This window comes from Gopherus evgoodei, chromosome 3 (assembly GCF_007399415.2).
Source record: "Gopherus evgoodei ecotype Sinaloan lineage chromosome 3, rGopEvg1_v1.p, whole genome shotgun sequence".
Taxonomy (NCBI): domain Eukaryota; kingdom Metazoa; phylum Chordata; order Testudines; family Testudinidae; genus Gopherus; species Gopherus evgoodei.
In genome coordinates this window covers 88,246,148-88,270,646 of record NC_044324.1, presented here as the reverse complement: position 1 = coordinate 88,270,646, position 24,499 = coordinate 88,246,148, and the positions used below count along the sequence as shown (strand labels likewise).

General features: G+C 40.9%; 1 long non-coding RNA gene across 1 annotated transcript; it reads right to left on the bottom strand.

The window, feature by feature from the left end:
• Positions 1 to 1,002: 1,002 nt before the first annotated feature.
• On the bottom strand, positions 1,003 to 24,060 carry LOC115647498. Its single transcript, XR_003999335.1, has 3 exons — positions 24,044 to 24,060; positions 23,301 to 23,306; positions 1,003 to 1,091 (listed from the first exon to the last, which is right to left on the bottom strand). It is a non-coding gene; the product is annotated as an uncharacterized LOC115647498 (long non-coding RNA).
• Positions 24,061 to 24,499: the final 439 nt, after the last annotated feature.

Below are 24,499 nucleotides of genomic sequence, written 5' to 3'. Positions count from 1 at the left end.
ACACTTAGATTTGATGCCAGAGACCTAGGTTCAAGTACTGCTAGGTCAGGTACAGTAGTGACTCAAAGCTTGGTCTCTTGCATCTGAGGTGACTGGCTATTCTGGGGTCTGTCCTCTCTATTAAAAATTGGCTCACTTGTGGATATGTCTCAAAATGTAAGTGTAAACAGGGAATCATCCTGTATTGAGTGTTTCTAGTAGGATCCCATACAGGTTGGTTTTTGGAACTGTGCTTTTAATACCTTTAAAATAACTTGGTAGAAAACATAAAATTACTGATAAAGTTTGCAGATAACACTAGAGTAGGGGAGTGGTAATAGTGAAGGGTACAGGACACTGATACAGAGCTTTCTGGATTACTTGGTAATTTGGATGCAAGCAAACTATGTGTTGTAATATTGTTAAATATAAATGTATACAGCTAAGACAAAGAATGCAGGCCATGCTTAAAGGATGGGGGTCTCTGTGTATCCCGAGAAGCAGAGACTTTGAAAATGAATTGATAGTCATGGTGGATAATCAGCTGAACATTATGACCCTGTGCTTAAAAGGGATTGGATGTATAATCAGGAGAATCTTGAGTAGGAGTAGTGAGGTTATGTTTGGCACAAGTTTGACAGCTCCAGAAATGTGGTGTCTAGTTCTCCTGTCAGCAATTCTAAAAGGATGTTGATAAAGTGGAGAGGATTCAGAGAAGAGCTGGAAGAAGTGGGTAAAGAATTAGAAAATATGGTGAATAGTTATGCTTAGATGAATTAGATTTTTGTCACTAAATGTTGATTACACTATACATGCACAGACAACAAAATATTTCCATCAACAATAATAAAAATATAATAGTTAATAATTAATGGACACATAGGTAAACTAGGAAAATTTCTATTTGAGGACTTATTAGAATTTCACCATACTGTATATCAGAGACGAGCAACCTTCGGCACATGGCCCACCAGAGTAAACATCCTAGCGGGCCAGGCCGGTTTGTTTACCTACTGTGTCCACAAGTTTGGCTGATCACGGCTCCCACTGGCCGCAGTTCGCCGCTTCAGGCCACTGGGGGCTGAGGGAAGCGTTGGGTGCCGAGGGATGTGCTGCATTCATGACATATTTATCATCTGGACCCATGGGAAGGAGACTCTGGAAGAATTCCACCATGATTTCAACAGCTTCCAACCCATTATCAACCTCAGCCTGGACCAATCAACACAGGAGGGCCACTTCCTAGACACCACGGTACTAATAAGTGACGGTCACTTCAAACCATCCTATACCGAAAACCCACTGACTGCTATGCCTACCTTTGTGCCTCCAGCTTCCATCCCGGACACACCACACAATCCATCTTCTACAGCCAAATGCTGAGGTATAACCATATCTGCTCCAACCCCTCAGACAGAGACCAACACCTACAAGATCTCCACCAAGCATTCTCAAAACTACAATAACCGCATAAGGAAATAAGGAAACAAATCAGCAGAGCCAGATGTGTACCCAGAAGCCTCCTGCTGAAAGACAAGCCCAAGAAAGAAACCAACAGAATTCCACTGGCCATTACCTACAGTCCCAACTAAAACCTCTCCAACGCATCATCAGTGATCTACAACCCATACTGGACAATGACTCCTCACTTTCACAGGCCTTGGGAGGCAGGCCAGTCCTCACCCACAGACAACTCGCCAACCTTAAGCATATTCTCACCAACAACCACACGCCGCACCATAGTAACACTAACTCAGGAATCAATCCATGCAACAAACCTCAATGCTAACTCTGCCCACATATTTATACCAGGAACACCATCACAGGACCTAACGAGATCAGCCACAACATCACCAGTTGATTCACCTGCATGTTCACCAATGTACTATACGCCATCCTGTGCCAGCAATGCCACTCTGCTTTGTACATCGGTCAAACTGGACAATCCCTACGTAAAAGGATTAATGGACACAAGTCAGATATTAGGAATGGCAATATACAAAAACCTGTAGGTGAACACTTCAACCTCCCTGGACACACAATAATAGATTTAGAGGTAACTATCCTGCTGCAAAATAACTTCAGGATCAGACTCCAAAGAGAAACTGCTGAGCTTCAGTTCATCTGCAAATTTGACACCATCAGCTCAGGATTAAACAAAGACTGTGAATGGCTTGCCAACTACAGAAGCAGTTTCTCCTCCCTTGGTTTTCACACCTCAACTGCTAGAAAAGGGCCTCATCCTCGCTGATTGAATTGACCTTGTTATCTCCAGACTGATTCTGGTCTGCATATTTATACCTGCCTCTGGAAATTTCCACCACATATGTCTGACAAAGTGGGTATTCACCCATGAAAGCTTATGCTCCAATATGTCTGTTAGTCTATAAGGTGCCACAGGACCCTTGGTTGCTTTTTACATATCCAGACTAACATGGTGACCCCTCTGATACTTGCAAATTTATGGTTTTACTAGAGCTATCAATTAATCACAGGTAATGCAAGCGATTAACACAAAACATATTAACTAGATTTTAAAAAGTCACGATTATTTGCAGTTTTTATTGCACTATTAACAATAATAGAATACCTATTTAAATTTATTTTAAATATTTTGGATGTTTTTCTACATTTTCAAATATATTGATTTCAATTATAACATTTATAACAATTATAAAGAATGCAAAGTGTACAGTGCTCACTTTATATTATTTAGTTATAAATATTTGCCCTGTAAAAAAGAAACAAAAGAAATATGAGTAGTGCAATCTCTTTATTATGAAAGTGCAACTTAAATGTAGATTTTTTTATTTTATTTACATATCTGCCCTCAAAACCAAAACCATGTAAAACTTTAGAGCCTAAAAGTGAATTCAGCCTTGTTCAGCCAGTATTAAGACAAACAAGTTTATTTACATTTATAGGCCATAATGCTGCCCACTTCTTATTTACAATGTCACCTTAATGTGAGAACAGGTATTCACATGGCACAGTTGCAGCTGGCATTGCAAGATATGCTCAACCTTTGTATGCCCCTTCATGCTTCAATTTATAGCCTCTAAAGTTTTACACTGTTTTGGTTTTGAATGCAGTTAAGTAAAAAATAAATTATGCATTTGTAAATTGCTCTTTCACAATAAGGAGATTTCACTACACTACTTGTATGAGATAAATTGAAAAATACTATTTCTTTCATTTACCATTTTTACAGGGCAAATATTTCTGTGTTGTAATGGAAATCCAATATATTTGAAAATGTAGAAAAATAACCAAAAATACTTATAATATATTTAAATTGCTATTATATTATTGTTCGACAGTGCAATTAAAACAGCAATTAATCACAACTATTTTTTATCTTACAATTAATTGCAATTGTTTAAATCGTCTGACATATTTTTAATATGTTTGTTTTATGAATACTCAAACAAATAACAGCGGGCATTGACTTACAAACAGAAGAAAGAGTGAAACTGAATATACACAATGCTCTGTCCAGTGCACCAAGCAAATAAACTCACAACAGAAAGAAAAATATGTTTCCTATCTCAGGGTTTTATACTGCTGCCCATCGTCATAGTATCAGTGCCTTCCATGTATGTGCTTCCAACCTCTTTCAGTCAGGAATATATTCAAACATAGTCTATACGTTGTCTACAGGCAGAAGCATAATATTGAAGTTGATGGTGTTCCTTTAAGTGTCCAAAACACCTTTTCAATATTTTTATTCTTAGACTTGAGTACTGTTCCCCCTAATTCTCAAATTTATTTGGCCTTTATGATTCCAGTAAATTATATGGATAACTTAACTCCATTAAGGCAGATTATATTTTGTAATTGAGAGTAAGGTGCTTATAGAAACAGAATATCAGTGCCTATGAAAGAATCTATTAAGAGCAAGGAATATCATTAATAATGCAGTTTCTCAGATCATGAGGTTTCTGCTGTTGTGCATCTTCCATCTTAAATTTCTGCTGCAATTCAATAAACGTATCTGGAAATCACAATATAGATCTCCTTTTACTGTAATTTCTACCCTCAGTCTATTCCCCCTAATAGAATGTTTCCCCATCTATTCTGATTTCTCCATTACCCCAGACAAATGACTGCTGTGATGCTATGACTGCTGCTATGATTGTTGTTTACTCAACAAATGAGCTTTACTTCAGACTTTTTATTATATTTCATGACTGAGTTGCTCAATTTTCCTAACAAAGTAACTAAACTGGTCAAGATTAATCATTCCCACTTTCAGATTTGGCTACGGATAACCAAATTAGTTGTTGCATATCTGATTTAAAGAGATTACTCAATTGTACCAAGCTGCTGGCAACATAATAAACGTACTTAAAATTGGGAATCCAGGTTCTCATTTAAATTTATGGGCTTGTAAAATCTTAAAGTTTAATCTGGGCTTTAATTTCCCAAATGATTCTGTTAATTACTCACTGTTTAAGCTTTATATAGCTCTCTGACAACTTTAGAAGGAGTCACAAACTTGTCCTTGATCCTTTCAAGAACAGAGCAGTTGGTTTCATGACACATGGAACACACTGGCCATATCCTCTTTTATAGACAACTCCCATTAATTTACTGACCCACTATAGAAGTAGGATGCAATTGGAGCTGGGCAACCTCTCTGTGTGGGTTTACTTTCTGGGCTGACAACAGAGTGCCAGTTCTGCATTCCTGATGCTATTGGATCTAACATGCCTGTGCAAATGGGCTCAGGATTCTACCCTTTGACTGCACCAATTTCATTTGAAATTCAAGACACAGCCCCACTATTGCCAGGATGATTATCCATGATCCATATATATTTACTCTGTGCTATTGCCAGTCAGCAGTAGAAGGGACTGTGGCTCAGGAGAATGGCTCTTACAGGATGAAAGTAATGCTGCCAAATGTAAACAAAATTGCCTTGATATACAACGTAGTTGACAGTCAGTCCTATGTACCTGCTGCTCTTAGCAGAAAAATTCCCATCAAGGGTTTTTTGCAGTGTATAGAAATGCAGTAAAAGACATTACATGAACTTTTAAAAGATTCCTCTTTATTATTCATCTTGTAGAACAGCATATTTGATTCTGCAGCTCCAATTTAGAACAATGCAACAGGATATGTGATGCAGTGATGATCTACAGATGATCTACCAGCATTAAGGGAGAATGCTGACAGTTACACAACATGTTCAATGAAACTTTTGACATAAAACCAAGGTGACCTGATGGGGAGGGAGATTGATGAGCAGGAAGCCAAATGCAGATGAAAAAGAAGACTGGAAAGGTCGTGAAAGTAGTGTGCAGGGGCAGAAGGTAGGAGCTGGGGTGATAAGGCAAAGGAAAGGGTGGAAGATGTAACAGCAAGTGATATATGGGAAGATGGAGAGCAAAAAGAAGCAGAAGAAATAAAGCAGAAGAAATAAAGCATTCAGGAGAGCCAGAAAAGGGACTCAGACTGGCTGGTGGGAGCTGAGAATTTGAGGGTTGTGGCTACTGGAAGCCTACACAGGCAAGCCAGATGTTGCCACTGCAGCTTCTAGAGAATGCAGGGGGAGTTTGGGCCGTTTGCTACTAGTTGGAAGGAAAGAATGGCTTTCCAGCTGGTAAGTAGATGAATGAGGGAGTTCTGAGGGAGCAGAGAAGCAAACCAGAGTCATATACCAGATTGATAGCACCATATAAGAATCTAGAAGGATGAATGAGGTTAACCTGAGAGTTAGTATTCTTACAGCTTGAAAAAATCAAAGAACAGTTACAAACTAGTTGGTATTATGATGGTAGCCTTCCATTGAAGTAGGTTGTTGAAATAGAGGGGTTAAGATATGAACCATTGTAGGTTTCTTTCAGAGTAAACATATTAACAGATAGAAGGAAGTAATTTTCTTGAATGACAGAATGAAATATTATTATATGTTGTTCAAGTCCCTAGCCAAGTACAACTGAAATTTTAACACTCCCTCTATTCGATATTTAAAATAAAAGAGCACACTTGGCATTATAAAAATGCCACCGAAGGGTCATTTGGTAGCTGGTCATTTGGTAGATGGTAGCTAACAGACTGCCTGCAGTTGCAATTTCCCAAACACTAAGGGTGTCTGCAGTCTAATATAACAGGAGAGCCTTTCATATGGTGCACACACTTAAAAAATCTAGTTTTCAGAGATTCTTTTACTTCCAGCTGAATTTGCCTTTGCAGCCACAGACAATAGTACTACAAAGAAATGGCGGAATCTTTCAAAAGGTAGAAATGTATAAGTACAACTATTGAACATACCAGTCTGAAGCCAGACAAATTCAAATTAGAAATTAGTTGCAAGTTTTTAATAATGAGGGTGATTGACCACTGGAACAAACCCTCCAGGGAGGTGACAGATTATCCAGTTCTCCACCTCCTGAAATCTTCAAATCAAGACTGGGTTCCTTTCTGGAAGATGCTTTAGCCAAACATAATATGATGAGCTCATTGCAAGGGTAGCTGAGTGAAATTTTTTGTTTGTGATAAACAGGAGACCCAGGTAATCTAATGGCCCCTTTTGCCCTTAACCTGTATGAATCTATGAATGTGAAAATGAAAGCAGGATATTCTTATCAACCTTGTTAAAAATGGCTGCAAATGTACAGAAAACTTTCAACTATATGCATGGTTTGGAGGAGATGGACTGCTGCCAAGCCTGGAAACAGGATATGGAAGTGGTACCCCCCCAGTTCAAATCCCATACCTGAAACACCAAAAATTGCAATTAACTTAATTTGTAATCTCTTCTTCGTCAGTTTAATTACAAGGGAAATTTGCATGAAAAAAGAAATCTTGTTTCAGGAGAGCCCATCTACTCCTGCTGCTTATTCCTCACCTGAAATCATAATCCTCTCTGTGAATATTAATCATTTCCACATTTAGGTGGAACAATAAGCAGCTAAATTTTCAAAGCTTTTAGGGATTTGAGTACTTAACTCAACCCTACTTAGCAGTTTCCTACTGCACTAGTAGTTTCCCGATGTAACATGAGAGTGTACTGTGACACAATGAAATACTGAGCTAAAGGAACAACAAAAAGGTTAGACTGAATAGCCAGTTCATTAGTTTCAGGTAAGAGGTGGCTGGCCAAATTCTCCTCTAAGTCACATTGGTCTGAATCCTCATGAGTAACTCCATAGAAGTCATGGATTATTCCAGTGAAAATGTGGAGTAAATCCACTGAGGCCAGGACAGTTACTCTGCATATTAAATTGCCTGAGTGTAGAATGTGACCACAGTCTATTTTTCCCCAGTTAAAACCTACTTTTTCCACCCTTCCCAGGCATGGGAAATACTAGACCTTCAAGTGTAAAACTACTCCATAAGTGTCTGATCCTGCACCGTGGATGTCAATAGAAATTTTCTTTCTGGCATCAATGGTGCAAGATCAAAGACCTAATTACCCAAGAAGACTAGAGCAAAGAACACTAAACCCACAGTTTTAAGTAGGACTAGTCATAAGAATATATCTTTATGTCCAAATGTTTTATTTTGCTTTAATTGCTCAAGTTCCCTGGCAGGCATGCCAAGATCTGATGCACGCTGGAATATGTCAGTCACATCCAATAATAAGATGTGACATAGCAGAACCTGACTGATAGAATCTGATGTGACACGTCCCAGCTTAACTCACATAAAATTTTGGACAAGTTTATTAAAAAAAAAAAGCTCAGAATATGTATGCAGTAGTTATCAAACATAAAGTGGGCTATCTTTTTCACCTCCTTTGAATAATAATAAAAGGAGCCCTACTCATTCAAACTGTCTAATATGGACATTCATTTTACAGGAAGAGCTAAAGGTAATTTTTTGGTCATTGGTATTAATAAAATTAAAATTAAATTATCCATAGTTTAGCTGGAGAGAATTTCCATGTTGAACATACTATAACATCAGTTGAAATAATGGCATCATTTTTGCTCTGCACATGAGCTATATCAACAATCTGTCTGGAGACAGATGGCTTGTGAGGAAGAAGTTTACATTAAAAGAGGAGAATGTGCAGCTGAAACCGGAATGTGAACAAAGAAATGACCCAATTCAACTTGCACTTATAGCTGTCTGGTTTCATAGTTGCACAGTGCTCTAATTTTTGTTATTGTTGTTCAGTGTTTTTTCTAACTGGTTCTGAGGCTTCTTGCAAGGAAGGAAGGTTCTGAGCACCTAATAGAGTTGGACCCAAAATATCGCTTCTGTTTGCCTGGAAGAAGGCACTTTCTATGCAATATTTTGAAGAGAGAATAAACAGGAGATGTCAAAAGTGTTGAAGGTATCATAGGGGCCGATACCATGGGTATCGGGGCTCAAGAACTCATGGAAAAAAATAGCAGGTGCTCAGCACTCAGGAGCCAGAGCTTGAGTGTGGAATGTGATGAGTTTTTTGCTGCTAATAACTTCTGCCCTTGAGCAGGGAATTTGTTTATAAACAGAGGGAGGATGATTAAGATAACAAAAGGCTTGTCATTAAATTAAATTAAGGATCATTAGATGATCTAGAAAGCATTGCCAGACACTCCAGTTAAAAGATGGGATACAAAGAGTATGAATAAATGGTTCATTTTCAGAATAGGGGGAGGTAAATAGTGGTGTCTCCTAGGGGTCTGTACTGGTGTACTGTACTAGTGCTGTTCAACATATTCATAAATGATCTGCAAAAATGCGTGAACAGTGAGGTGGCAAAGTTTGCAGATGATCCAAAGTTGCATCTGAAGAAGTGGGTTTTTTACCCACGAAAGCTTATGCCCAAATAAATCTGTTAGTCTTTAAGGTGCCATCGGACTCCTTGTTGTTTTTGTGGATACAGACTAACACAGCTACCCCTGAAAGATGATACAAAGTTACTCAAGATAGTTAAGTTCAAAGCAGACTGAAAAGAGTTACAAAGTGACAAAACTGAATGACTTGGGAACAAAATGGCAGATGAAATTCAGTATTAAATGCAAATTAATGCAAATAGCAAAATATTATCGCAACTATTCATACAAAATAATAGTGCCTAAATTAGCTGTTACCCATCAAGAAAGTGATTTTATAGTCATTTGCAATATTTGGAAGAACTATGTTTCCAGAGTACTGCAAATTTATAAGAATCCTTCTCACGGTGCCTCTATCATCTTGAACTCATTCTACAGCTTCAAAAGACTTAAAAAGTATCTCCAGTCATCAGTGGGACAGAAGCAACTGAATAATGTAGCTGTCCTTATCACGTATCAAAACAATACCAGGGAACTGGATGTAAATAAGATTACTGACAATTTCATCCAGAAAGTTACTGTGAGACATGATGTCTTTAAACTGGGACATTAGTGAAGATAGCTTGTAGGTGATTGCAATGATTTAAATATACTGTAATTCATGGTAATCTAGTTATATAATTCATAACAGTTTCATCATTATTAAAATAATAAAGATACCAGTGCTATACACATTCAATAACTAGACTATAATTGAAGAGTATAAATATGCTGAAAATAGCCTCCCCCTCCCAAAACTGGCAGAGTGCCCCCACAAAAAACACACACATCTCTTCAAAAGTACCCACTGGCAAAAACAAAAGTCAGCGCCTATTGGAGGTATGGTAGATTTAGTACAGCAACTAAAAAGGAAGACAATGTAGCAGTTGCTATTCAAATAGCCAGTATTTTTCATTCTGATATCACACAGTTACCAAAATTATTGCTGTTCCAATAAATAAAGCAAGCTCAAGGTACAGGTGTTTGAGTGACTGGAAGGATGATCAAGTCAAGCCACCGGACTGGGACTCAGCAAATCTGGATCCAGTGGTAGGCTCTAGCCCAAGGTTACAAAGGAAGTATGTAGCAGTCACAGAATTGTTTGGATGTCAGTTTCCCATGGGTCAATGAGATAATACTTCTTTTCTCCCACCGTTTGTCAGTCTTGTATATTTAGATTGTAAGCTTTTGGGTGCAGTGCTTTTATGTACAGTGCTTAGCACAATAGAGCCTCAAGCAGGGCCAGCTCCAGGCACCAGTGAAGGAAACAGGTACGTGGGGTGGCCAATGGAAAGGGGCGGCATGTCCGGGTCTTCGGCGGCAATTCGGCGGTGTGTGGCTCAGTCCCTCTCGGAGTGAAGGACCCGCCGCCGAATTGCTGCTGAAGAATGAAGCAACGAGGTTGAGCTGCCGCTGAAGTGACGCTGATCACGGCTTTATCTTTTTTTCTTTTTTTGCTTCACTGCTTGAGGCGGCAGAAAAGCTGGGGCCGGTCCTGGCCTCAAGACACTACCATAATATACCAAAAGAATAATAGTCATTAACATACATACTGAAAAGTGTTTTCTATTTTTGTTTAGTCTGTGAAAACAAAATTACTGTTGGTGGCTAACTTTCTTTGTACTACTTTAACCAACTGCAGTAGCACCATATATTTGTCTGTTTTATTGAAGAAATGGAGCATAAAAGTGACTAATATCGGTATTTCATTCTTCAATCTAAATTTGTGCAATTTACTGTTGAGAGGACCAGTTCTATCAAACCTGAAATGTTTGCATTTAAGAATGAGACAGTACACATTCAGAAGCCACTCTTTTGATCTATGCACAGAATTGCCCACATACAGATTACAGTTCTGAATGTTGATGAACCCAAACATTGTTGGAGATGGTACAATGCTGTAAGTATCACTTTGCAATTACATTGCTAAACCATAAATAATACAAGATAAGATGGGTGCAGGGTGACAGCCAGGCACCAAATAAACCAGTCCTGGCATTATTCCGGGGCTCATCCACAGAAATTCACCAGCAAGTCCTGGTATATGATAAAAAATATAATTTAGTTTGGAGCCAGGGCTAATCAACTGGCGGCCAAGTTGATATAGCTCTATTTTTAGACTTTTGTCACCTCATCCAGATCAGAGCTTTAAATGGAACACTGGAATAAAATGTATACTATTTATTTCTGTTATAAGAGGATCATAAATAACAAACAGATATTGTATTTTTTGTAAATTAATTAATGCTGCCATCTCAATAGCCTGATGCTGAAGAGGAATGAGAGAAAGTGCAAAACTCATGATGACAGGAATATCTTCACTGTTGTTCCAATATGAATATACAGTAACCCCTGTCTGCCAGATGATACACCAGGGATCGGCAACCTTTGACATGTGGCCCACCAGGGTAAGTACCCTGGAGGGCTGGGCCGGTTTGTTTACCTGCCAAGTCCACAGATTTGGCCGATCGCGGCTTCCACTGGCCATGGTTCACTGGTCAAGGCCAATAGAGGCTGAGAGAAGCGGCGTAGGCTGAGGGATGTGCTGGTCACCATTTCACGGAGCCCCCATTGGCCTGGAGCAGCAAACCGCAGCTAGTGGGACCCGCGGTCGGCCGAACCTGCGAACGCAGCATGTAAGCAAACTGGCCCAGCCCACCAGGGGCCTTATTCTGCTGGGCTGCCTGCCAAAGATTGCCGATCTGTGATACGCCACTGAAGTTAATAGGAGACTCATTGACTATTCTGATTACAGCTGTTGAGCATCTGGCCCTGTATTTCATGCAAAGCTACAGGTTACCTTTACTGATTTTTCTTTAGAATTCTAGTTGCACAGATTTCTAAATGTAGACTTGTTTTAATTGGCCCTTGGTCAGTCCCCTTGTTTTAATGTTGACTCTGGTCCAAACCTACAGCTGTAATTCAGCATAGCTCCCTTGTTTCAGTGATTCATACCAGCTGATGATCTGGCCTTCTGTCTCTTAAGTCTCCAAAGTCCTTTTATAATTTGTTAAAGATTCTGCTTCTGGCCACTGTGACCTTTTCCCCAAAACTATCAGGTCAGAAAATTGTGATGGGTAACGTAGAAAGATTTCTATATGCTCATCTTCATTGGGTGCTGTGCAATGGCTAATGATATAAATATGTTGATGTACGAATCTAAGTAAACAAATTAACTAACTAACTTTAGACACCTTTACTTCTTCATACAGTAATATATCTTCATTTGAAAGCCCTATGGCCAGATTATTTTTACCTTCACTAAACCAAGTTTACTAATGTGTGCAATGTCTTGATTTGAACTACACAGAACTTTTCACTCTGATGGCACACAAGACCCTTTAGGACTTCCCTTCCACCTGGTACACTTGTTCTCCAACTTAAGTATGAATATGCACATAAGGCTCACAAAGAAGCAACTGAAATAAAAAATAGGAAAGGAACGAAAAATGTCATTACCACGTTAGCAGAAAATTCAAACTTTTTCAAGTACAAGAACCAAGAAAGAGTAGCTGGAACGAGGAGGAATATTCAGAAAAAGATCACTGTATCATCATGATATATTTATTAAGTTTGTGTGTGTGTGCATGCACATATGTGATAGCCCTGTACTACTGTATACTAGTCAATATATGAGCAATTACGCAGGAAAGAATTACTGGAGAATATGCATGTAGCACCAAAATATCACTTTTCAGCAACAGCATGCTGCTGTTTCCTGCTTGTTGTTTCCTGCATCAAGTGATTAGGGCATCGGAGAAGATTCTAGGATTGATTTTAGAGAATTATAGAGAATTTATGGAAAGATTCCAAAGCCAACGTATTCACAGAACATCATAAAGCCAACAGAGAAGCAATTAAAGGATGCCTCAATGCTACATAAAGTAAGGCTTTGTTATTTCAAACAAACTTCATGGAGAAATGCAGCATCTTTTAAGAATGTTCTCCATAAGACATTCCATTAAGTTATTATTTCTCTTCAGAATGTAAAGCAAAGAATAATTAGTTTCCAAACATCCTGGTACACAATAAATACATGGAAAATAATAGTAGAGTAACTGTCTAGTACTGTAATGTGCTGTGTGAGTCTGGCTGTGGGAGGTGGAGAATCCAAGGAAGCCCTGACAAAACATAAAGGGAGACAAAGGAAAAGGAGAGAGATGAGACAAAGAATCCATCTGTCACAACCTTCAATGAGCTCTCTCATGAGAATGTTCACCATGAGAATGTTCACTGAAAGACCCAACCCTTTAGTCCCACATGTTCTTAGGATGACTGTGTCTGGACAGAGTTCAGTCACCATCTCAAGCTCTGGAGTTCAAGGGGTATTCTCAAGGTGCAGCTCTAACTATCAGCTTTTCCTGAGACATGGAACTCCACAGTCTAAGTACCTAGATTCTGAAACTAGTGGTGGCCCATCCAAGCCATCCTAGAAGCAATTATATACAATACAAAGTTCCACCAAAGCCATGGGCCTTCTGGATTACTGTTTCACCCTTTAGAGACTGTGTGATTGTTAAAGGAACCTAGCACAAGATATACGGAGATCTATGGGAAAATAACAAACATCTGCACACAACACCCTCCCTCCAATGTCCTTACACTTCCCAGAGAACTTTGGGAATTGTTCAGTTCTTTGAGGGTCCAGGAGCTTCCTCCTTCTCCTGCCCAATATTGCCATCTTCTCCTCATTGGTGAGAAAGAGCCAGTGCAATGGACAGACCAGCTCCTTTTATGTAGTTCCAGCCCCTTTTGTCAGGTGACCCACCTTCAACAACTTCAAATCCCTGGTCAGATGATTTGTTGCTTTGTTAAAAGTGAACCTATGGAAAACTTTTTCCCATGGGCTGCAGCCTGCTCACTGTTCTAGAATGCTTCCATTTGAATGGAAGACCATGGAGGTTAACGACTCTTGATTCCTCACCATTATTAATCCTCTGCTAGTTGACACACAGCATCTCTTACATCTTCTAGATATCCCAATCCAATATGGAGGTTAAAAAGGCAAAAGTGAAGACAGTTCAATTTACAGTCAAAATGGTGTTCACAAAACAAAATCGTTTGCAGGCTGATATTGATATATACAAACATATGTTAATCCGTCACACCCTCACACAAAAATCTTGCACATACTTAGCCTGTCCCATTGTGATTGAAAACAGAGCTTGCACCTTGACAATACTGAGCATTGCAACATAGACATTACTCAATTCCCATACACATACTCCCTTCTGAAAAACTAGAGAACTGGTCTGTTTATTGTGTTCACTTGCTCAGTTCAATTAAATGTCTTCTGCAAGTGCTGTAGGTGGAATTAATGGCAAATATGCCAAGCTTGGAGGAGGAGATTTTATCATTCTTTTTTAATGCAGGACATCAAATTATTATTGGTAGGGTCTAGTTCTGTGTTTCTAAAATTATCTTAACTCATGTCCATAATCAGTTTTCCAGTATATGAAGCTTTATTCTCTTTCTTGTTTGTGTGAGCTAATGTATGGTATATAGTTATCAGAAGAGGTGAGAAAATATGGATTAAAAGGAAGACAAAGGATTGGGGGAGTGCACTGATTAAGAAAGTGCAAAGTTGGTAGAATTAAGCAATTTATTTCCACTTAATCTGATTTAAGACATGTTTTGATTAACTGACTTCAGTTCAACAAAGCACACTACTATGAAAAATAATAATATATCATAATTATATCTGGTTTTGCTAAAGTGTTACTAAATTAGTCATTTTCTCTCTCAGTAATTGAAGATAGTTTGTTGTTTTTACTTATGCTGCTGCACACTATACATCAGAGAAATTATATTGTAGTACAAATTACGCAGTCCTACTAAATCATTTTGTCTATAAAAATACCACCATAATGACATGAAAAAATTACATTATTGCAACATTAAGGTTAAGCCATATAAGCCAGAAAACTAAGACTAAAGGAGGAAGTAGATTTATTGTTTTCAAGGCTGAAAGGGACCATTTGTGATCATCTAGTCTGACAACTGCAATACATAGGACTTCCCTGAATTAATTCCTACTTCAAACCCAATAGCTGTACTTGAGCTAGAGCACATCTTTTAGAAACACATCCAATATTGAATTTAAAAGTTCCAGTGATGGAGAATCCACCATAGCGCTTGGTAAATTGTTCCAGTGATTAATTATCCTCACTGTTAAAAGTCTTCACTTTATCCGTTCCAGTCTGAATTTGTATAGCTTCAGTTTCCAGTCATTGGATCTTGTTATATTTTTGTCTGTTAGACTGAAGAGCCTAGCCTTTTAGTATCAACATTTTTTCCCATGATAGGTACATAAGGTTTGTCTACACTTCAATAAAATACCCACTGCTGGACCATGTCAGCTGAGTTGGGTTTGCAGTGTAGACGTTCAGGCTTGGGTTAGAGAATGGGATATGAGACCACCGGACTACAACCATGCAGCCCAAGTTCTGTGAGCCTGAGTCAGCTGAAACAGGCCAGGCACGTGTGTTTTATTGCAGTGTAGACATACCTTACAGACTGTGATCAAATAAGGTTATGTCTACACTACGCAGCTTTTAGCAACACGGCTGTGCCACTACACCTGTGCCACTAAAAGGCGTGCAGCGTAACCACTGTTTGTCAGCAGTAAAGAGAGCTCATCTGCCAACAAAAAAACTCCACCCCCAGCAAGTGGCATTAGTGTTGTCAGCAGGAGAGCGCGCCTGCTGACAAAGAGCTGTTCACACCAGCACATATCATCAACAAAACCTTTTTGTCTTTCAGGGGGGAGGAGTGGGGGTAGCACCGCTGAACGACAAAAGTTTTGTCTTTCACCTGCAGTATAGACAAGTGCAAGTACACTCTCCTATACAAATTTATTGTAAGAGAATAAAGATCTATATCAGCACATCTATTTGCAGTGTTGGGCCTTTGATTTGTAATGTAGGACCTCATCCTGCAAAGATTTAAGTATATATGTAACTTTACTCACATGAATAAAGTTCCCCATGTGCCTAACTGTTTGCAAGACTGGGGGCTTAAAGTGTAAAATCTTCGGGTATGGCTACATTTGGAATTTCAAAGCGCTGCCGTGGCAGTGCTGCGGGAGCGCTCCCGCGGCAGCGCTTTGAAGTGTGAGTGTAGTCAGAGCAGCAGCGCTGGGAGAGAGCTCTCCCAGCACTGCATGTAAACCACATCCCTTACGGGTGTAGCGTGCAGTGCTGGGAGCCATGCTCCCAGCGCTGCTTCCCTGATTACACTGACGCTTTACAGCGCTGTATCTTACAGCGCTCAGGGGGGTGTTTTTTCACACCCCAGTTGAAGCGCTGTAAAGTGTGAGTGTAGCCAAGCCCTTGATTGCAATTGTGATTTCAAAGGGACTACTTAAAGAATAAGGTACTTTGAGCACGAGTAATGTTGGCAGTATCCTGCCTCAAGTAATTAGCTGCTATCCTTAGGGATTATTTTTAATCAGCTGGCTAAGCTAGATGACCTGTAAAACACAGAACTCCTGGATAGACCTTAAGTTTCCATATTTGTGATGACATTATTGGTACTGGCATGTGAAATTTGCATATTCAAAACATTCACTGCGTTGTACAAGCTGCTCATTATGAGAAAAGGGCTCCTAAATAGCTGTAAGCACGTTTGGGGAAACAGCCAGATTGGGAAAATAAAAAAAAACTTCTCTTCCACATAGTGATGTTGCTGAATGACAAGAAATTATATGTACAAAAGTAGAGAAGTATGGCTTTAAGAATCATAGCCCTGATCTACACTACGAGTTTAGGTCAAATTTAGCAGCATTAAATCGATTTAACCCTGCACCCATCCACGTGACGAAGCCATTTTTGTCAACTTAAAGGGCTCTTAAAACCGATTTCTGTACTCCTCCTCAATGAGGGATTAGTGCTGAAATCAACCTTGCTGGGTCAGTGTGGACACAATTTGACAGTATTGGCCTATGAGAACTATCCCAGAGTGCTCCATTGTGACCGCTCTGGATAGCACTGTCAACTCAGATGCACTGACCAGGTAGACAGGAAAAGCCCTGCGAACTATTGAATTTCATTTCCTGTTTCGCCAGCGTAGAGAGCTGATCAGCACAAGTGATGGGAATATTGGTTTCACTGAGGTCTAACCGAATGAGTAAACTGCGCCAGCGAGCTTTCAAACGTCCAAAGGCACACTCTACCACTATTATGCACTTGCTCAGCCTATAGTTGAACTGCTCCTTACTACTGTCCAGGCTTCATGAGCCATGGGAGCAAGAGGTAGGCTGGGGTAGGTGCAACCACGCGGTGCTGCTGACTGGGACAGCAGCCTGAGAGAGAAGCCTCCAATTGGCATGATATTCCAGGAAGGACTGGACAAAACTTAAAGAAGAGAATGATCTGCAGTCATTCCCATTTTTTCCAGGTGCTCCTGACTGACGTCACTGAGGCTGGCCAGGAGCACCCATGTCTGCCCTGGCACTCCCAATCAACCTAACCGAGGTCAGCCAGGAGCACCCACAGGACGATGACGATGGCTAGCAGTCATATTGCACTGTCTGCTATCGGCAAGGCAAGGGGATGCTGCTGTGTATCACTGCAGTACTGCGTCTGCCAGCAGCGCCCAGGAGACATACCGTGACAGTGAGCTGAACAGGCTCCATGCTTGTTGTGGTATGTTGTCTCCATGGGTAACCTAGGAAAAAAGGCGAGAAACAATTTTTTGCCATTGCTTTCATGGAGGGAGGGAGGTTTGACGACATGTACCCAGAACCACCTGCAACAATGTTTTTGACCCATCAGGCATTGGGAGCTCAACCCAGAATTCCAATGGGTGGCTGAGACTGTGGGAACTGTGGGATAGCTAAAACAGTGCAATGCTCCGAAAGTCGACGCTAGCCTTGGTACTGTGGATGCCCACTGCTGACTTAATGTGCTTAGTAGGGACACACAAAATCAACTGTATCAAATTAATTTCTAAAAAATCGACTTCTATTAAATTGACCAAAGTTCGTAGTGTAGACATATCCTTAGACTGTAGGCATGGGTTTTTTTATCTTTAGTTTGCTATTTCCAAATAGTTGCTGTTACAACAATGGACCCAGAACTAAGCTTCAATTCATATATTCTTTCTCACACTATAAAACAGTGCAAAAGTTTGAAGTTATTAGTTCTCTTTATGAATAAAAGAGTACAGTACTGGTTAGATTTTACTGTCTGGGTTGAAAATAAGAACCTAAGTGCATTTAGCTGTTTGATAGATATTTGGACCTACTCCTGCAATTGCTTCTGTATGGATAGATCCCTGTCTACATGGAGGATACACCTACCTCAAATCCCCTGTTGTTTTTTAATCCTGCAACTGAAATCAATGGATTATCAGAAATGTTTTGGTAGCCACTGAATCCTTACTTCTAAAAGTTGACCTAATCTGCCAAACAATGAGCACCGTGGGAGGCCAGCTGTAATGTTTTAGGGATCATGCAGATCAATATGGGGTTCTGTCATTTCCTGTCTTATGACTTTGGGTGTTTACTGCTATGCTACTTTGGCTCAAACCCCTGACACCAGCAGCCAGCCTACAAGCTTGAAAGACCTCACTCTGGCTTCCACCAATCAGGGGCGGCTCTAGTTTTTTTTCTCCCCAAGCATGGCAAGCAGGCTGCCTTCGGTGGCGCACCTGTGGGAAGTCCCCGGTCCCGCGGATTCAGCCGCATGCCTGCGGGAGGTCCACCGGTTCTGTGGCTTCGGCATACCCACCATCGAATTGCCGCTGAATCTGCGGGACAGGCGGACGTCCCACAGGCATACCACCAAAGGCTGCCTGACTGCTGTCCTCGCAGGGACCGGCAGGGCGCCCCCAGTGGCTTGCAACCTCAGGCATGTGCTTGGAGTGCTGGTGCCTGGATCCGCCGCTGCCACCAATCTAGTTACTCCTTGCAGGGTGACTTCAACAACCCTTCCAGTCCCAAGTCTCCCCAAATCCATCTATGCCAAGTTCTTAACTACCAGACACTCATTTTCCCTCCTGATTCATCACTCCTGAAGGAGTGAAACGTCTCCCCCAGTTATCTGTTCACTTTGGCACACACTGCTCCACACAGTTTGCACACCAGAACCCTGCCTGGGGTAAAAGTAAACAAAAAGTGTATTTAACAGAAAAAGCAGTTTAAAGAGGAAATTTCAAAGGAGAGCAAACACATACAAGTTACACATTAAACAAACAGAGACATAACTTCAGGCTTCACACTTTTATATTACACAATTTCTCATTCTAAGATAAGTCACCTATTGCCTCTGAATGGTTTCCCGGCATGTCTTAGAGGGAATCCAGTATTTCAAGAACAGCACTCTGCCCAGTTGCTAGCCCTCAGTTTCTGGATGTTCTTCACTTCAAATCCCTTCTCTTTTAAGGGTTTGCAGGTTTTCTATCTCTCAGACTATGGTGATTCATGATAGAGGAAATGTCCTCCTCTCTTAGTTTTACAAAACATGGGTTTTCTTTTCAGTCTCAAGTTGTTTCAGTGCTTTCCCATTAACTGTAATGGTCCATCATTGTCTTATCTTGACTGGACAATTGGGTAGGTGCTTGAATTTAGTTTAGCTAGTGGGGAGGCAGCCCTGTCCTGCTACCCTAACCACCTCCCAGTTGTGAGGTGGAACTGAAGGTAGAAGTACAAATTATGTGAGCACAGTTTTATTTCTACATGGGTTCATAGATTCATAACCACAGTCTGAATACATATCTCATAATGACCAAGTTTAGAATATTATGAGCATTTATAGAATACCATCCTTACTTGTCATATTTTTATACACAATAACATGTAGACAACCAGTTATCAATTCAATTGCTTATTCTTTGGGGAGTTCAAATCCACTGTTCTCTCACTGGGGTATCTTCACCCTGATTGTCACACCAGCCAGTCAGTGTAGCTGCATTTGCTAAGGGGAAGCTTTGTCCCGCAGCCTACACAGTAGACTCTATGTCACAGGGCTTGGGATCTGGCCTACAGGATTGCTACTCCCGTAGCACTGCTGGCCTCGCACCACTCCCGAAAGCGGCTGGCACCATGTCCATGTGTCCCCTGGGGGAGGGGAGGGCAGAGGGTTCTGCGTGCTGCCCTCACCTGCAGGCATCACCCCCAGCAGCTCCCATTGGCTAGGAATGGGGAACTGCGGCCAACTGGAGCTTTGGGAGAGGTACCTGCAAGTGAGGAGAGCGCTTGGAGCCCTCTGCCCTACCCCCCACTCCCCCGGGGCTGCAGGGACATGGTGTCAGACACTTCTGGGAGCAGCACAGGGCCAGGGCAGGCAAGGAGCCTTCCTTAGCCTTGCTGCACACTGCTGCCACCCTGGAGCCACTCAAGGTAAGTGGCGCTGGGCCGGAGCCTGCACCCCGAATGCCTCTTGCACCCCACACCCCAACCCCCTGCCGTCAGTCCCCTGCCACACTCCACACCTCTCCTGCACACCAATCCCCTGCCCTGCGGCCCCTGCTGCACTCCACACCTTCCTGCACCCCAACCCCCTGCCCCAGCGCTACATTCATGTCCCTGCATGCAATTTCCCCATCCAGATGTGGCTTTCACGTGGGTTAAGAGATGGGACATCACAAGCTCTTTTGTCAAAATATCATTTCTGCTTCCACTTCTGATTTTATTTCCTCTTCTGTATGATTTCATTGTTATGAGATTTCAGCAGGTTATCAGTAATTGGTAAATTAGATATGATCCTTCTTCCCATTAACAGCTGAGCAGGAGAAAAGCCATTCTCTGGAGGTGCACTTCAGTAAACCAATAAAGCTTTATCAAATCATCCCCACTGTCAAAAGTCTTTTTCATAAGGCTCTTTACTGGCCTCATCGACCTTTCCACAAGTCCATTTTATTGGGGGTGATTTGGACTTGATGTTTTGTGATGGAAATCCCAATTTATGGCAAACTGCCTAAAATCTGCACTGGAAAATTGCACCCCATTATGGCTAAAGACTTTTTCTGGAATTCCATGTCTGGGGAAGATTTCCTTCATGCCAGCTATCACTGACCTACTATTAGTATCAGAGGGGTAGCAGTTTGTAGTCTGTATCCACAAAAACAATGATGAGTCCAGTGGCAGAGCTACAATTCATTTGCAAATTTAACGCCATTAATTTGGGCTTGAATAGGGACTGGGAGTGGCTGGCTCACTATAAAAGTAATTTTCCCTCTCTTGGTATTAACACCTCGTCAGTTATTGGGAGTGGACCACATCCACCTTGACTGAATTGGCCTTGTTAACAATGGTTCTCCACTTGTAAGGTAACTCCCTTCTCTTTATGTGTCAGTATATTTATGCCAGCATCTGTAATTTTCACTCCATGCATCTGAAGAAGTGGGTTTTATTTTTACTCACAAAAGCTTATGCCCAAATAAATCTGTTAGTCTTTAAGGTGCCACCGGACTCCTCATTGTTTTACTGTTCATACTGGCAGTGTGCAAATTTCTGGATATAGAGAACAATAATCTGTGACTATTAAATAAACCTCTGATTGCCAGGTAAATAAATCAGTGCCAACCTTCTTGTAAGGCCTTTGTGGAACTGAATGAGGTCTCCGTGGCTCTGCTTGTTGGCATGGCCTGTATTTCAAGCATAAAAAGCAGTTTCCTACCCATTAGTGATGTTATGGTTGATCTGTGGCCAATATAGCACCTCATTGTTTGCACTTCTCAATTCCTAAATGACCCTCATGGATCTTCAATAGCATTTCTTTTCAGAGGCTCATTGGAATTACAACATTACTGCTCTTGAAAATCACCCCATCTATCACAGTAAGTTCACGTCTGCAGTTCCAATAGTCTCTTATACTTGGATTTCTTTCTTCAGGCCATCCTTTAATTATCACTTCTTAAGGATTCCCAACAATTCATCGTTTTCCATTCCCTCTCTTATTTGTTGCAGTTTCCTGTTAGCTATGGGAATTGACTTTATAATCAAATCTACATAGGCTTGCATCTCTGCCGCTAAAGTCTTCTTTGGTTTCATGATCTGGTTTCTCTGGTTTTCCACTGATCTGGAAAATCCATCTGCAGTGAACATGAATTTACCTGGCATGTAGGTAACAACCAAATCATACTTTTGCAGCTTTATCATCATTCTGTGAATCCTTAAAGTACAGTCATTAGCAGTTTGCAAAATAACACTATCAGGGGCTTGTGGTCCATTTCAACTTCCATTGTCCGTCCATAAATATACTGATTGAATCTCTCTCACAGGCAAACAATATTACCAAAAGTGCCTTCTTGATCTGTGCATATCTGGTTTCTGCCTCATTCAGTGATTTGGATACATATGCACTGGTTGCCAACAATCCTCATGCTCCTGTAAAATCACTTCACCTATCCCAGACTGTGAAGCATTTGCTGAGATTTAATAGCCCTTCCTGGTGCATAAAACTTCAACACTGGTTCTTGTATCAGTTGTTGTTTTAAACCTTCCCATGATTCCTCCTATTCTGCACCCCAATATCATTAATTTTTATTCTGTAGGAGTTTTCTCAAAGCTGCTGCTTTGGTATTCAGATTAATTATCTTGAAAAATTCATACCTTCCCAGGTTGTTGGACATTATTCTTTGAGTGGGGACATGGCATCATTTGAATGGCTGCAATCTTCCTCTTATCAGGTTTTACACCTCCCTTGGAAATAATCCCCAACAAAATTCCATTCTGTAACCCTATTTCTCCCTATTTAGTTTGAGGTCTGCAGCTCTGATTGCATCCAAGACTTCCCAAAGTGTACGATCATGCTCCTCTTTCATTGAGCCCCAGGTAATGATATCATCCATTGAGGTGTCAACACCATTAATATGTTAATAGAGCATATGAAAGAAAAAAATGAGGCTTTCCATATTTGGCAAAATGATATTCAGTCCACCTCAAAGAGAGAGAGATTTAAACACCTGCAAAGGAAGACACAAAGACAACTACACTTGATATAAGATAAATGATGGGAGAAGGTAGCAGAAGACACTCAAAAGTATGCAAAAACAAATTAAACAGAGAAGTTCTCTGATTCCTTGAAGCTAGTCTATGGACTTTCAAAGGTGGCCACAGGTTTGCTCATGATGGTTGATAGCAGGACAGTCATCAAAGACAAACATGGCATGAAACAGAGATGGATTGAACATTTCAGCCAGCTACTGAGCAGATCATCCTGAATTGAAACAAGTGCTATTAATCAGATACTTCAAAAGCCTATTCAGCTCCACCTTGACTAACCACCCTCACTTAAAGAAGTAGAAAAGGCAATAAGTTTGATGAGCTTAGGAAAGTCCTCAGGCAGAAATGGAAAAGCAGAATAAATATATAAATCTGCAAGTCCAAAGGTATAACAACACTCCAGAAGATCCTTACTGACATCTGGGACAGCAAAGAAATGCCACAAGACTTCAAAGATGCCACAATTGTTCCTTTATTTAAAAGTAAATGCAGCATGGTCTGTGATAACTACCATGGGATATCTCTCCTATCTGTTGCTGGAAAAATCTTTGCTCATGTCCTCCTGAACCAACTGTTTTATCTCTCAAAAGCCAATCTATCTGAAACTCAGTGTGGATTCAGACCTGGTTCTAGAACCATAGACATGATTTTCAGTATCAGGCAAACACAAGAAAAATGTATTGAACAAAACATGAAGCTGTTCAGTGTTTTCATTGATCTGAAAAAAACATTTGAAACAGTCAATATAGAAGAATTATGGATGATCCTCAGCAAACATCATTCATTTATTTCATGAAGAGATGCAAGTTCAGGTACTTTTTATTGGAGATCTTACTGACTCCTTTCCCATTTCAAATGGATTCAAACAAGGCTATGTCCTTGTCCCTGTACTGTTCAACCTCTTCTTCACCCAAGTTCTCGACCATGCTACAAATGGTCTCAACAAAGACATATACACCAAATACAGAAATGACAGCTCAGTCTTCAATCTTACAAAGCTTAAAGCAAAAACAAAAGTAACAGAACTACTAAGAAGAGAAGCACTCTTTGTGGATGATTATGCATTCTAGCACATACAGAGGGAGAACTCCAGTGAAGCATCAAAATTGTTTGTCCTCACAACCAGCCTGGAGAAAACTGTGATGTTGCACCAATCATCTTCACCACTCTATGCCATATCCCCTCTGACAGGAATTGGCATCCTTTGGCACACGGCCTGTCATGGAAATCTGCTGGTGGGCCAGGACAGTTTGTTTACCTGCAGCATCTGCAGGTTTGGCCAATCACAGCTCCCACTGGCCACAGTTCACCGTTCCAGGACAATAGGGGCTGTGGGAGGTGGCGGCCAGCACATCCCTTGGCCCACACTTCTTCCTGCAGCCCGCATTGACCTGGAACGGTGAACCCTGGCCAGAGGGAGCTGCGATCAGCCAAATCTGTGAACGCTGCAGATAAACAAACTGTCCCAGCCTGCCAGCAGATTTCCATGATGGGCTGCATGCCAAATTAATATCAAACAGTTAGAGGCCTTTCATATTTGCTCTCTGCGCATTATGGGGATCTGCTGGAAGGACAAAATTACCAACTTGTAGGTTTTCCAAAAGTCAAATGCCATAAGCATTGAGGCCATGCTGATAAAAGCCCAACTACGCTGTGTTGGACACATCATTAGGATCCCTGAATATTGACTGGCCAGAAAAAAAAAATTCTATGGAGAATTGGCACAGGGACACAGGAATCAAGGCCACACCAGAAAGCACTATAAGGACAGCATCAAGAATGGCATACATGTTGGTGCAATAAAACCGGATGATCTTGAGAA